General features: G+C 36.1%; 1 protein-coding gene across 1 annotated transcript in view; it reads left to right on the forward strand.

The window, feature by feature from the left end:
- LOC145270143 (uncharacterized) overlaps positions 1-2,386 on the forward strand; it is a 55,690-nt gene extending 53,304 nt beyond the window's left edge. Inside the window, exon 3 of the mRNA XM_080125752.1 lies at positions 1-2,386. This exon is cut by the window's left edge and continues 1,200 nt beyond it. The gene's annotated coding sequence lies outside the window, so the exon portion shown is untranslated.
- Positions 2,387-12,500: the final 10,114 nt, after the last annotated feature.

The following is a 12,500-nucleotide window of genomic DNA, read 5'->3' on the forward strand; positions in this document are numbered from 1 at the left end:
CAGGGATATTATGAAGGGAGATGAGTAGCAAGATGTCTGTTCACATTACACTTGATGTCAGTACAGTTGGGAAAGCAGTATCCCGGAAGGGAGTTCCAAAGTCTAGCAGTTCTGGGAAAAGAACTATTGGAGTAGAAGGCTTTCTTATACCTAGGAATCTCTAGTGTGAAGAGGTGGGATTTAACTGCTTGTCGAGTTTGTCGAGGGTATTTACGTTGAGGGAGTACAAGTGCTTGTAGTTTGTCAGAGTATTCACCATTAAAGTACTTGTAGAACAGGCAAAGGGATGCAACATTTCATTGATGGGACAGAGGCTGAATCCTAGATGACAGTTCAGGACCTATCAGGTTGGCGACTTTCTTTTGAACCCTGTCAGGAGTGAGAGACAAGTAGCAGATGCACCAACCCAAATGTGACAACAGTACTCCATACATGGGCAAATGGTGGTCTTATAGAGGTACAGGATACTTTCAAGCGTAAGTAGTTTTCTAGCATGGTAGAGAGAGTTTACCTTCTTTACAGCAGCCTTGGCAATGCTCTCAATGCATCTATTCCAGTTCATGTGCCTTGTGAATGTTATACCAAAGAGTTTAAAGAAAATACTTTCAGGTGATGTGTTCTTAGCCATTGTTATTGGTGGTAGAGAAGGTTTCTTGCAATTATTAAAGAAAACAAACTTGGTATTGGCAACATTAAATGTGACCATTCATTTTTGTCCCAATTCCACTACATATTGGAGGTCTTCCTCTAGTGTTTCTGCTATTTCCTTAGATATGTATTCATTTGTTTTCCCCTCATCCCTGTTATAGAGGCAACTATACCTATCTCAGAAAGGTACTTCCACATTTATATTGTTTAGATGTATGTCCGTCGAGGATAACCTAGACTTTTTCTTACTTAAGAAGGATTTAATTACATTATGTATTCTTCCAGTGATACCATCTGATCTGTTTTTCCTTAGAAGACCATCGTGCCATATCCTGTCAAAAGCCTTAGATATATTGAGGGCTACTGCTGTACCCTCCCCTGCTTTGTCTGGTGAACAGTATATACGTTCAGAGATTACAGTAAGGTTATATACTGTGGAACAGGCTTGTCTAAATCCATATTTGTCGTCAGTCAGAAGTTTAGCAGCTGTAAGGTGATGGATTAATTATGGACTCTAATATTTTGGCAAAAAACAGGAAGAGGTTAATGGGGCGATAATTTAATGGGTCAGTTCTTTTGCCAGAATTCTTAACAACTGGTACCAAAGATGTAGTTTTCCAGCACTCAAGAAAGCAAGATGTGCTAAGGCATTTGTTGTAAAGCTTGGAGAGAACTGGAGCAACCCCAGAAGAGCATTTTTTAATAGCACAGCTGGGATGAGATCGGGTTCACATGCTTTCAAGGGGTCTAGTTTTTTTATGATACCATGTACCTGAGAAGGGGTGGTTTTCAAATCATTCAGTGTGGTGTCTGTCCATAAAGGAAAGTTAAGAAGGGAGTGGTTTGCCGGATCCAATGTGGAGTTTGAGGCAAACTGATTAGCAACCAGGCTAGCCTTCTCAGTTACTGTGCAAACAACCTCATGATTGTTTGATAGTGGAGGAATCGTTGACTGCCCATAATTTACTACACCGTTGTAGATTTTCCAAAAATCACGGGTTCCTAATTTCTGTGCTTCGATGCATTTTCTGGTCGTTTCACTGTATTCTGTCTTGGCCGTCGCTATTTCTCTCTTACAATTATTTCTAGCTTCTATAAACTTCTGTCTGTTTGAACTGGACTTATGTCGGTTGAATCTGTGAAACACATGCTGCCCTTGAGCAATGGCAGCTGCACAAGCAGAAGTAAACCATTGGGGAGAGTGGGGCTTACTATAAAATTTTCATGTGGGAACATGTGCTTCAATTGCAGTTTTGAATCCTTCAGTATTCTCATTTGCGCACTGTTCAGCTGGAAGAGGAAAGATATTTTCCCATGGTGTCTCTGATGAGTTCCCTGATGGCTTCCCAGTCAGCGATTTTTCTCGTTGTTTTGAGTAGTTGGACTTCAGTTTTAGATTGAGAATTTAGGGCGATTTCTACCATTATCACAGTGGGCTGTGGGCATTCGTTATACAATCATGCCCTTAATCAAAGCTATATATATATATATATATATATATATATATATATATATATATATATACATAGCTATACACATAGCTACACAACTTCCGGCCCTTCATCCAGCATGCTTTGAATCGACCTGTTACGCAGACCATTTGAAAAGGGAAAATTTTTCCGAAATTATTATGGAACACGTCGCATGAAAACAAGTAAGACATTTTACCATGCAACCGAATAAATATATATAAAAAAAAAATAAAAAATAAAAAAAACATATATATATATGTACTTATTGATTTGTAAATCGCCACTTGTTCTCGTCTCCTCTTACCAACAGCGACTATAATTCATTCCTCGCATTGTGACAGCCTTCTAAATCTCTTTTACATATATATATATATATATATATATATATGATCATTTTTTTTAGAAAAAGAAATCCAGCAGAGTGCTCAATTAAAAGGAAAATACGAAATGTAAGAGCGTATTTATATTTTGTGTACAGAAAGTTGTTAGATGAGACAAATTATTGGTACCGTCGGTTTCAAGCCCGATAATAAGGACAGTTTAAGGTATCCTTATCAAGCTCTCTTCCGGCCAATTTAAACAAAGATACTACGCACATATGAACTAAAACAAGGATGAATACAGCATTAGCTACCCGGGTGTGGGAACTTAAAGAAAAAATATACCTTTTTCTATAAAATGGAGAAAAATAGAGCACAAACCAGCATACGCCTTGGAATTAAGGCAATGCTCACTCTGTAATGCAGAAAAATACTACATCCTCCGGGCAATTCATGACCCAAAAATAAAATGTTTAAATGTGAGGAGTGAAACTTTGAAAAAATTGCATACGCAGAAGGAAGGGGCTCTTAATAAACTGGATCAATGAAAAGAACAAAACTTAGATTAGATGTTGATTATATATATTTATATATATGTATGTAATAGGAAAAAAATTGTAAATACTAAAATTATTAGTCAGTAAACTTGGATTTTAATTGTAATTATATTATAGATTTTAAATTAATGTATTATATATAGATTTTTTAAAATTATACTTTATAAATGTAATTTACAATCTATTTCAAATTTAAAACTATAGAAAAATATAATAATGTTAATATACTGGGAAAATCACTTAGGATAGATAAATACTCATGTAGGGGAATAACTTCCCCAAACCTTGAAAGATTTGTGTTTTTATTTGGGTTCAAATTAAAATCGATTTATATAAGGGAAAATTTTTTTCGAAATTAGATTTTAAATTTAAATAATTCAAAGTTTAAAGTTAATGAAATCATCATCATCCGATAAGTAAACGCGGGAGGGGGGGTTAACAAAACGAGATTTAAACGTGAACTCGTGAGGTATATATATATATTTCACACTTCCGGTTATAAAAAAGACGAATATTGGCTGAAGAGAGCTTGATAAGGATACCTTAAACGGTCCTTATTATCGGGCTTGAAACCGACGGTACCAATGATTTGTCTCATCTAACAACTTTCTGTACACAATATATATATATATATATATATATATATATAAAGGATTTAGAAAATGTCTTGATGTAAGATAGTCATCAGACAACCCACCAAAAAATGAATAAATATTTGCAGTCTTAAATACAGTACACATGAAATCTGTTTTATAAAAACAATATATAAGCATAACTATTAATCTATCAAAGTATACAATAAACATGAAATCTGCTTTAGAAAGACAGAATTTATAATAAGAAGTATTATGATTATAATAATATCAAATATATATGAAATCAGTTTTATAAAAACAGAATTTATAACCATGAAATATTATTACTATAATTACATTGAAGTATATAATAGACACGAAATCTATTTTCATATAAACGAATATATATATATATATATATATATATATATATATATATATATATATATATATATATATATATATATTATACAATAAACCTTGAATTAATTAAAAAAAAACAGAATTTGTAATCATGGAATATTATGACCATAATTATGTCATATTCCTCATATCTGTTTTTCAAAAAACAGAATTTATAAATATGAAATATGATTAAAATTATATAAAATTATACAATAGATATATAATCATTAAATATTATGAATATAATAATATTAAAGTATACAACAGACATGAAATATGTTTAAAAAAACAGAATTTATAAATATAAAATATGATTACAATTATATAAATTATGTAATATACATGAAATCTGTTTTATAAAAACAGAATTTATAATCATTAAATATTATGAATATAATTGTATCAAAGTCTACAATAGACTTTAAATTTGTTTAATAATGACATAATTTGTAATCATACAATATTTGGACTAAAATTATATGAATGTAGGCAATAGAAAAGAAATCTATTTTATAAAAACAGAAGTAAATGTTATGACTATAATGATATCAAAGCATACAATAGACGGTAAATCTGTTTTAAAAACAGAATTTATAAATAAAATTTTATAAATATTATGACTATAATAATGTCGAAGCATACAATAGACATGAAATCTGTTTTATAAAAACAGAATTTATAATAATGGAATATTATGGGTATAATTATATCTAAGCAAATAAATAAACAGTAAATAGATCATACGGTATCACTGGTAGAATAGTTCACATAATTAAATCCTTCTTAGATACTCTTATCCAGGTTGTCCTCGACGGTCGTACATCTAAACAATATGATATAAATGCGGGCCCCAGGGATCTATCCTTTGACCTCTACTGTTCCTGATATTCATAAATGACCTCCCCGACAAAATTGCCTCTGAGATGGGTATATATGCAGATGACACCACACTCTATAACAGACACGGCAGGAAAACAAATGAACATATATCTAAAGAAATGGCAGAAACACTAGAGGATGACCTCCAATCAGTAGTGGAATGGGGACAAAAATGGATGGTCACGTTCAATGCCGCCAAGACTAAACTAGTTTCATTCAATAATTACAAGAAACCTTCTCTACCACCTATAGCAATGGCCAACGACTCTTTATCTGAGAGTACGTCTTTCAAGCTCCTTGGCCTAACGTTCACAGGAAACATGAGTTGGAACAATTATATCGAGGGTATTGACAGGGCCGCTGCAAGGAAGGTGGGCTCTCTCTACCGTGCTAGAAAACTACTAACACCCGAAAGTATCCTGTACCTCTATAAGGCAACCATTCGCCCATGTATGGAGTATTGCTGTCATATTTGGGCTGGTGCATCGGCTACTAGTCTCTCGCTCCTTGACAAGGTTCAAAAGAGAGTCACTAATCTGAGGCCCTAAACTGGCATCTAAGCTTCAGCCTCTGTCCCATCGACGAAACGTTGCATCCCTCTGCCTGTTCTACAAGTATTTTAATGGTGAATGCTCTGACGAACTGCAAGCACTTGTGCCCCCATGACGTGAACACCCTCGACAGACCCGACAGCCTGCAAAATCCCACCCCCACACAGTAGAGATCCCTAGATGTAAAAGATCTTTCTACTCCAGTAGTTTCTTCCCCAGAACCGCAAGACTTTGGAATTACATTCCAGGTCACTGCTTCCCCAACTGTACTGACGTGCAGAAGTTCAAGTGCAACGTGAACCGACATCTTTCTGCCCAAATCCCTACATAGTACCCCAGTAGTTGTTGCCCCTGATAGTAGCCCCCTACACCAAAGTGGCAATGTGCCTTGTTTGGGGTGAAAATTTAACAAAAAAAAAATTGTTTTTTTAAATATATTATGACTATCATTATATAAAATTTTACAATAGACATGAAATCTGTTTTATGAAAACAGAATTTATAATCATGAAATATTATGTTTATAATTATACCAACGTATACAATAGGCATGACATCTGTTTTATAAAAACAGTACTTCATGACTATAATTATATCAAAGTATACCATCGAAATTAAATCTGTGTTATAAAATCAAAATTTATTATTATGAAACAGTTTGACTATAATTATACTGAAGTATATATTCATAACTATAAAATATTATAACTATAATATTATAAAAGCATACAATAGACATCCTAGCGCCATAGTTTCTTTTTCAACTAACTGCAGTAAAATAGATAATCAAAAGTTAAATTGTAAATTAACTTTTTCACATATTTATAAAACACACACACACACACACACACACACACACACACACATGCAGACTACACGCATTTTAATCATGCTAAATAATAATAATAATAATCTTAAAATAGAGTTGTCTTTTGTGATCACAATTTTATGCAAACTAATTATTTACCTGTACACATTTCTTGCTAAACCTTTCATACTTACACATTGTCACAACGAATAGAAAAGTTGTCAGAAATTATAAGTGTTAATTATCGCAATTATATTTGTTTTTTTGTGATAGTCAGATATATCAAACACTACTTTTTGCTTCAATAATTAGTTGTTATTAGTCTTTTCGGAAGTCAGATCAAGTCAATGGTATTTAAAAACGTTTAAAAACTATGTAGACTATAAAATATCATTCAGACACATAAATAGAAAACTACATTTTTAAATGTCAATTTAAAAAACATTAATATTATTATTTATTTTTGTTTTATATTTGGAAATTGTCTTCTTTACCATTGTCTATGAGAACATCTCACGCACATGCTAAATCTTGTCGCATTGGTTATTATTAAAACAGGAACATTATTTATTCCAAACAAGCTGTAACATATGATGTCTTGGTAAGAATTTATAATTGTATAAAATTTAACATCATTTTATAGAATTTTTATGAGCAAACTATGATTAACCCATGTACTATGAACGCCATATAAAATACAAATATTTATGTTTTCAGAACATATTTATAAACAAAAAGCACACACACATGCAGACCACACACATTTCAATCATGTTACATAATAATAATCATAAAATAGAATTGTCTTTTAGAGATGTGTTTTTATTACTTTTACATATAGACTACTACTTCCACTCGTACGAATTAAGCAATAGATTTGATTTGGATTATCCCAACTACTTAATAAAGTTTAACATATACCAATCAATAGAGAATTGGTTCTATAATGATAATACGAAATCTGCATACAGTAAAATATTTTTAAGTGTATTCATAAGATGGCATTATATATATATATAAGCAAACAGTTAATAAAATATGCTAAAAAACACTTTGAAATGAGTTAAAACATATTTAATCTGAAAAGGAAACACTAGATAAATGGATAGTCCTTAATCCGCGGAGTTACGAAGAAATACTCTCTTTCTCATCAGAGGTTGGGAATTAGCAAAATGCGAGTTCGGATTTTGCATGCAGAAGTATTTGATGAAACAACAAGTAAGTCAAAGATCTTACTTGAAAAAAAAATAAATTAAGCATGGTAAAGAAAAAGGTGATATGGATAGTCTGGTGGAAGATAAAAAATCCAGTGACGGTAAAATCCAAATGTAAAACTTCAAGAAAGTTTAAAGAATTTCCATTTTTTTGTACAAGTAAAATCCAAAGACATCCCGTAATAGGATGTTATATATATATATATATATATATATATATATATATATATATATATATATATATATATATATATATATATATATATATATATATGTTGGTACGGGTTTAGGTTCTTCCAAGTCCCAAAACTACCGACCAGCTTTAATAATTACTAAACGTACAACAAGTATAAACGACAAGAATTTATTAACAAACAGGAAAACATGACAACACTGCACTTCAGAACATTAAGGTAAAAAGATTACTCACTTCAATAGTTGGGTTTACGGGAGGAGTGAGGACTGTATTCTAGAGTTGTACTCTGCCTGTCCAACATTGTCTTTTAGGAGAAGAACTTTTTGCGTCCGTGCCTCATGTGTACGGACTCTCCTCTTCTTTTCTCAAGGGACCTCACTCCTTACCCTACACCGGTAATCCGGTGCTCTTATTTATTCCCCTACAGTACTCCCCCCCCCCAAAATACGGAGTACCTGAAATAAATGGGCAACATTTTTAATTTTATTTAAACCGTCACAAAATTTTTTAAATGTGCTGGCCATCTGACATGTCTACCTGACCGTGTCTTTTTCTTTTCTACTTTCTGAAGCGTCATATCTACTGGCATGGCGTTTGGGGGTGATACTTTCAGATATGTCTCTTCCAGTGCTGCGGGTTTTAACCTGTCTACCGAAATGTTTTGTTCCTCATTCTTGATAAGCACCTTGAAAAACTTATTTTGTCTCTCCACAACCTTAAAGGGGCCACGATATGGCGGTTGCAGGGAATGCCTCCTTTCCGTATCATGGATTAAGACGTGCGTGCAAGTCTCTAAACCCTTAGGTACATACGGGCCATGTTCCTATTCGAGCCTGAGGGAGAATATGCCATCTTGGCCATTTTTGTTGTTAGCCGGTCGACAAACGCTGTCATGTCCATAACTTTTTTTGGTGCTTCAAAAAAATATTGTGCTGGAAACCGCAATGTGGTTCCATATAGAGCCTCCGCTGCTGAGCACTCCATATCTCTTTTCACCGTTGTCCGCAGTCCCAACAATATTAGTGGCAGGTGTTCTAACCACCTTGTATTGTCCGTAAAGTGTTCCCATAAGGAGGCTTTCAGACTGTGATGTAGTCGCTCGACCATGCCGTTTGCCTGGGGGTGATAAGTCGTGGTGTGTATACTCTTGGTGCCCAAAAGTTTTGCAAGTTTATGAAAAAGGTCTGACTCAAACTGTCGACCTCTGTCTGATGTAACATTTTGTGGTACACCGAATCTGGCCACCCAGCCAGCAAGGAATGTCCTGGCAGTTGTGTATGCCGCCATGTCTGGCATCGGTAGAGCTTCAAACCATCGTGAGAATCTGTCGATACATGTCAGCAGATAACACTGACCTTCACATGTCAGAAATGGTCCGGTGATGTCGATATGAATGTGCTGAAATCTCTCATCTGGAACTGGAAACGTGCCTAGAGGAGCCCGCGTGTGACGACCGACCTTAACTTTTTGAGACTCCATACACGTTTTCGCCCACGCTCTTGTATCAGCTTTTATTCGCGGCCAGACATATCGGTCTGTTAGTAGCCTTACAGAGGCATTGGCCCCTGGATGCGATAGACCGTGTACTGCCTTAAATATGTCTTTGCGTAGCGATGCTGGAATGTATGGTCGCAGTTTGTTTGTGCTTGTGTCACACACAACTTTTGTGTGGCTGGTAGGGTTGGTAATTGTCACTAGGTTCAATGAAGTTGGATTATTCTGCAGGAGATTTTGTAAATGTTTATCCTTCTGTTGTTCTTTAGACAAGGTGTCGACGTCAATTGCCGGCTGCAACAGGAAGGAATTAATTCCCCGCGAAAAGGTGTCTGCTGGGATGTTGTCTGCTCCCTTGATGTGCCGGATATCTGATGTCAATTGAAGGATATAATCCATCTGGCGAATCTCTCTGGGAGAATATTTGTCCGAGGAAGACTGTAAAGTGCCTAACAGGGGTTTGTGGTCCGTGAGGATATGGAACTGCTGACCTTCCAAGAGCTGCCGGAAATGGCGTATCGCGTAGAATGCAGCTAACAGCTCTCTGGAAAATGTACTACAGCGTTTCTCAGTCTCTGTTAATCTTTTTGAGAAAAAGGAAATGGGTTTCCAGTCCGCATCACATTTTTGTTGTAGGACCGCTCCAATTCCAATTGCAGATGCATCCACTGCTAGGCACAGCTCCTGGTTGGGTTGGATGTGAGACAATTTTGCAGTCTCCTGCAATATAGCCTTGATGTTGTTGAATGCTTCTACCGCGTGCTCTGAAAATACAATGTCACACTTCCTCACATTTGTCAACAAACTTGTCAATGGTAAAAGTACTTGTGCACAGTGAGGTAAGAACCTATGATAAAAGTTTATCAGCCCCAAGAATTGACGCAGCTGCCTCATTGTGGCAGGGATAGGGAAATTTTGAATGGACTTGACCATCTCTGGTGATGGGGATATTCCCCCCTATGAAATATGGTGTCCTAAAAAAATTACTTCGGATTGACCAAAAGCACATTTTAATGGGTTTAGGACTATCCCATATTGCTTCAAACGTTCGAAGACCTGTCGCACATGACCGATGTGTTCCTTTCTAGTTTGGCTAGCAATAAGTACATCGTCAATATATGCACAGACGAATGGCAAATCTGACAACACCTGGTCTATGAACCGTTGGAATGTTTGTGCTGCATTCCGCAACCCAAAAGGAACTCGCATGAACTCGAACATCCCGAATGTGGTGATGATAGCCGTTTTAGGAATGTGTTCGGGCTCCACCGGTATTTGGTGATATGCTCGAATTAAATCAAATTTTGTAAAAAAACGGTTATTTTGAGCCACTGCTGTCACGTCCTGGACATGTGGTACTGAGTATCTATCTGGTTTAGTGACTGCATTCAGTGCTCTGTAGTCCCCACATGCCCGCCATGTGTTAACACCTTTGTTGACAAGATGAAGAGGTGAAACCCATTCGCTCTTTGAAGGGCGAACTATGCCTAACTTCCTCATTTGCTGAAATTCAGCCTTGGCCGCTGTTACCTTTTCTGGTGCTAAGCGCCTAGTTTTGCTATGAACGGGCGGACCCTTTGTTTCGATATAGTGTGTGGTGGAGTGTGGCAAAACGTCCCTATGGAAAGAAGGCACTGAAATTGAAGGGTATTCCTTCAAGAGACTCAGAAAATCGTTATCCTGGTTTGCATGTGCCACTGCTGGATACAATGGAGTACCAGTCCTAACTACCCCACACGCTGTGAGATGCGTTTCTGGATCTTTCAGACACTGGCCTGTTATATCCACCACCAAACCGAACGCCTGTAAAAAATCGGTACCTAAAATAGCACTATAAAAATATAAAAATGTGGGTAAATGTTCTATGCAGGCCTAAATTAAGGTCCATACACTTCTCCTCATATGTGTGTATTAACGAGCCATTCACAGCTCGTAGTGTGAATTTACAGGGAGGGGATTTCTTGTCGGCTGCAGTCGCAGGAATGAGAGACACCTGTGCCCCGCTGTCCACCAAAAAGGACGTACCTGAGTTTTTGTCCACCACATACAATAGGCGGCCTGAACGAGATGCACCGACAGTTGATGCCGCATTCTTCTGTCGGTTTAAGCTTTTCCCGAACTCTTGTAACTACACGGTGGGATACAGGAATTTGCCTTCTCCCCAAATCTCTTGTGCTTCCAGCAAATGGTCCTATCCTGCCTCCATTCTCTGGAGTGGCTGCGCGCACCCCCCCCCCGCCTTTGCTTATTCTCGAGGGTAAGTCTCGCGATGTCCTCCGCCATTTTGTCCATGCGAGCTTCCAATCTGGTCTGTCCCTCCATTAGTTTGGAGAGTAGCTCGTCTTTCTCCGATGTCTGAACGCCAGCCACCGTTAACGACCGTGTCGACATTATATCGGCAATATGGTCGGCTATCTCAGCCACTCGTTCCACTGGCATAGATTCATCTTGTGCAGCTATTACCACCTTATACTCGGTTGGTATGTGCTGTAGGAAGATGTGTTTGACAATATTATTGTCTATTGTCCCTTCAGTCAACTTCTGCAGGCGCTTTAGAAACTGTGACGGCGTGCTATCCCCCATCGTTCCTGTTCTAATAATTTCCAATAAACCGAATATAATATTTTAGACAAATGTTTTTGTTTAATTCACGCCCCCCCCCATTTTGAAATGTCTATTAAAAAGTAAATAGATAATTTACTCACCAAAGTTTTATATATCACAAATTGAAGATAAAAGATCAATAAATAATATATTCAAATTCAAAACAAAAAAGAAGTGTTTTTTAGAAATTTAGCTGTAAAATCCGAAGTTTAAAACATTTTTTTAAACCACGTTGTTTTTTTTTTTTTGTTTTTTTTTAATGAAACCTTGGTCCTTGCTCTTTTAATTGAAAAGAAAATAGGGTATGAATTACATTTTTCGAGTAGTTATAAACTTGGAAAGACAGGGGGTTGAATTATTCAATATATTTCACGCATTCATAAGGTCATTTTCTGACACACCTAAGGCCCATGATTAAAAAAAAATGTAATACCCAAGCTTCAAAGAATTTGCAGAATTTTTGATGGAGGAAGCACAAACAGCATGCAATCCAATTTGCTGATTTATCGCCTTAAATCAAACGGAAAAGATGCTGGAGACATTCAGACCCAACTGCATGCTAATGAACTAAAACTCCTGAAACATAATGACCCAAAGACTGTAATATCACAGCCAATGTGGTTCTAATTTTGTAGGCTTGATTACCTCATATATAAATGGGAAGAATTCTGAACTCTATCGCTTGACGAGAATGGAGTTTTATCTTCAGCAACATGTGTCTCAGGGTGGCATTTTGCAAACAAAAGATTGTAAGAAAATAATACTTGCAATATTTTT

The sequence above is a fragment of the Euprymna scolopes genome, chromosome 46, assembly GCF_053919585.1.
Source record: "Euprymna scolopes isolate OS-2025 chromosome 46, ASM5391958v1, whole genome shotgun sequence".
Classification (NCBI taxonomy): Eukaryota; Metazoa; Mollusca; class Cephalopoda; order Sepiida; family Sepiolidae; genus Euprymna; species Euprymna scolopes.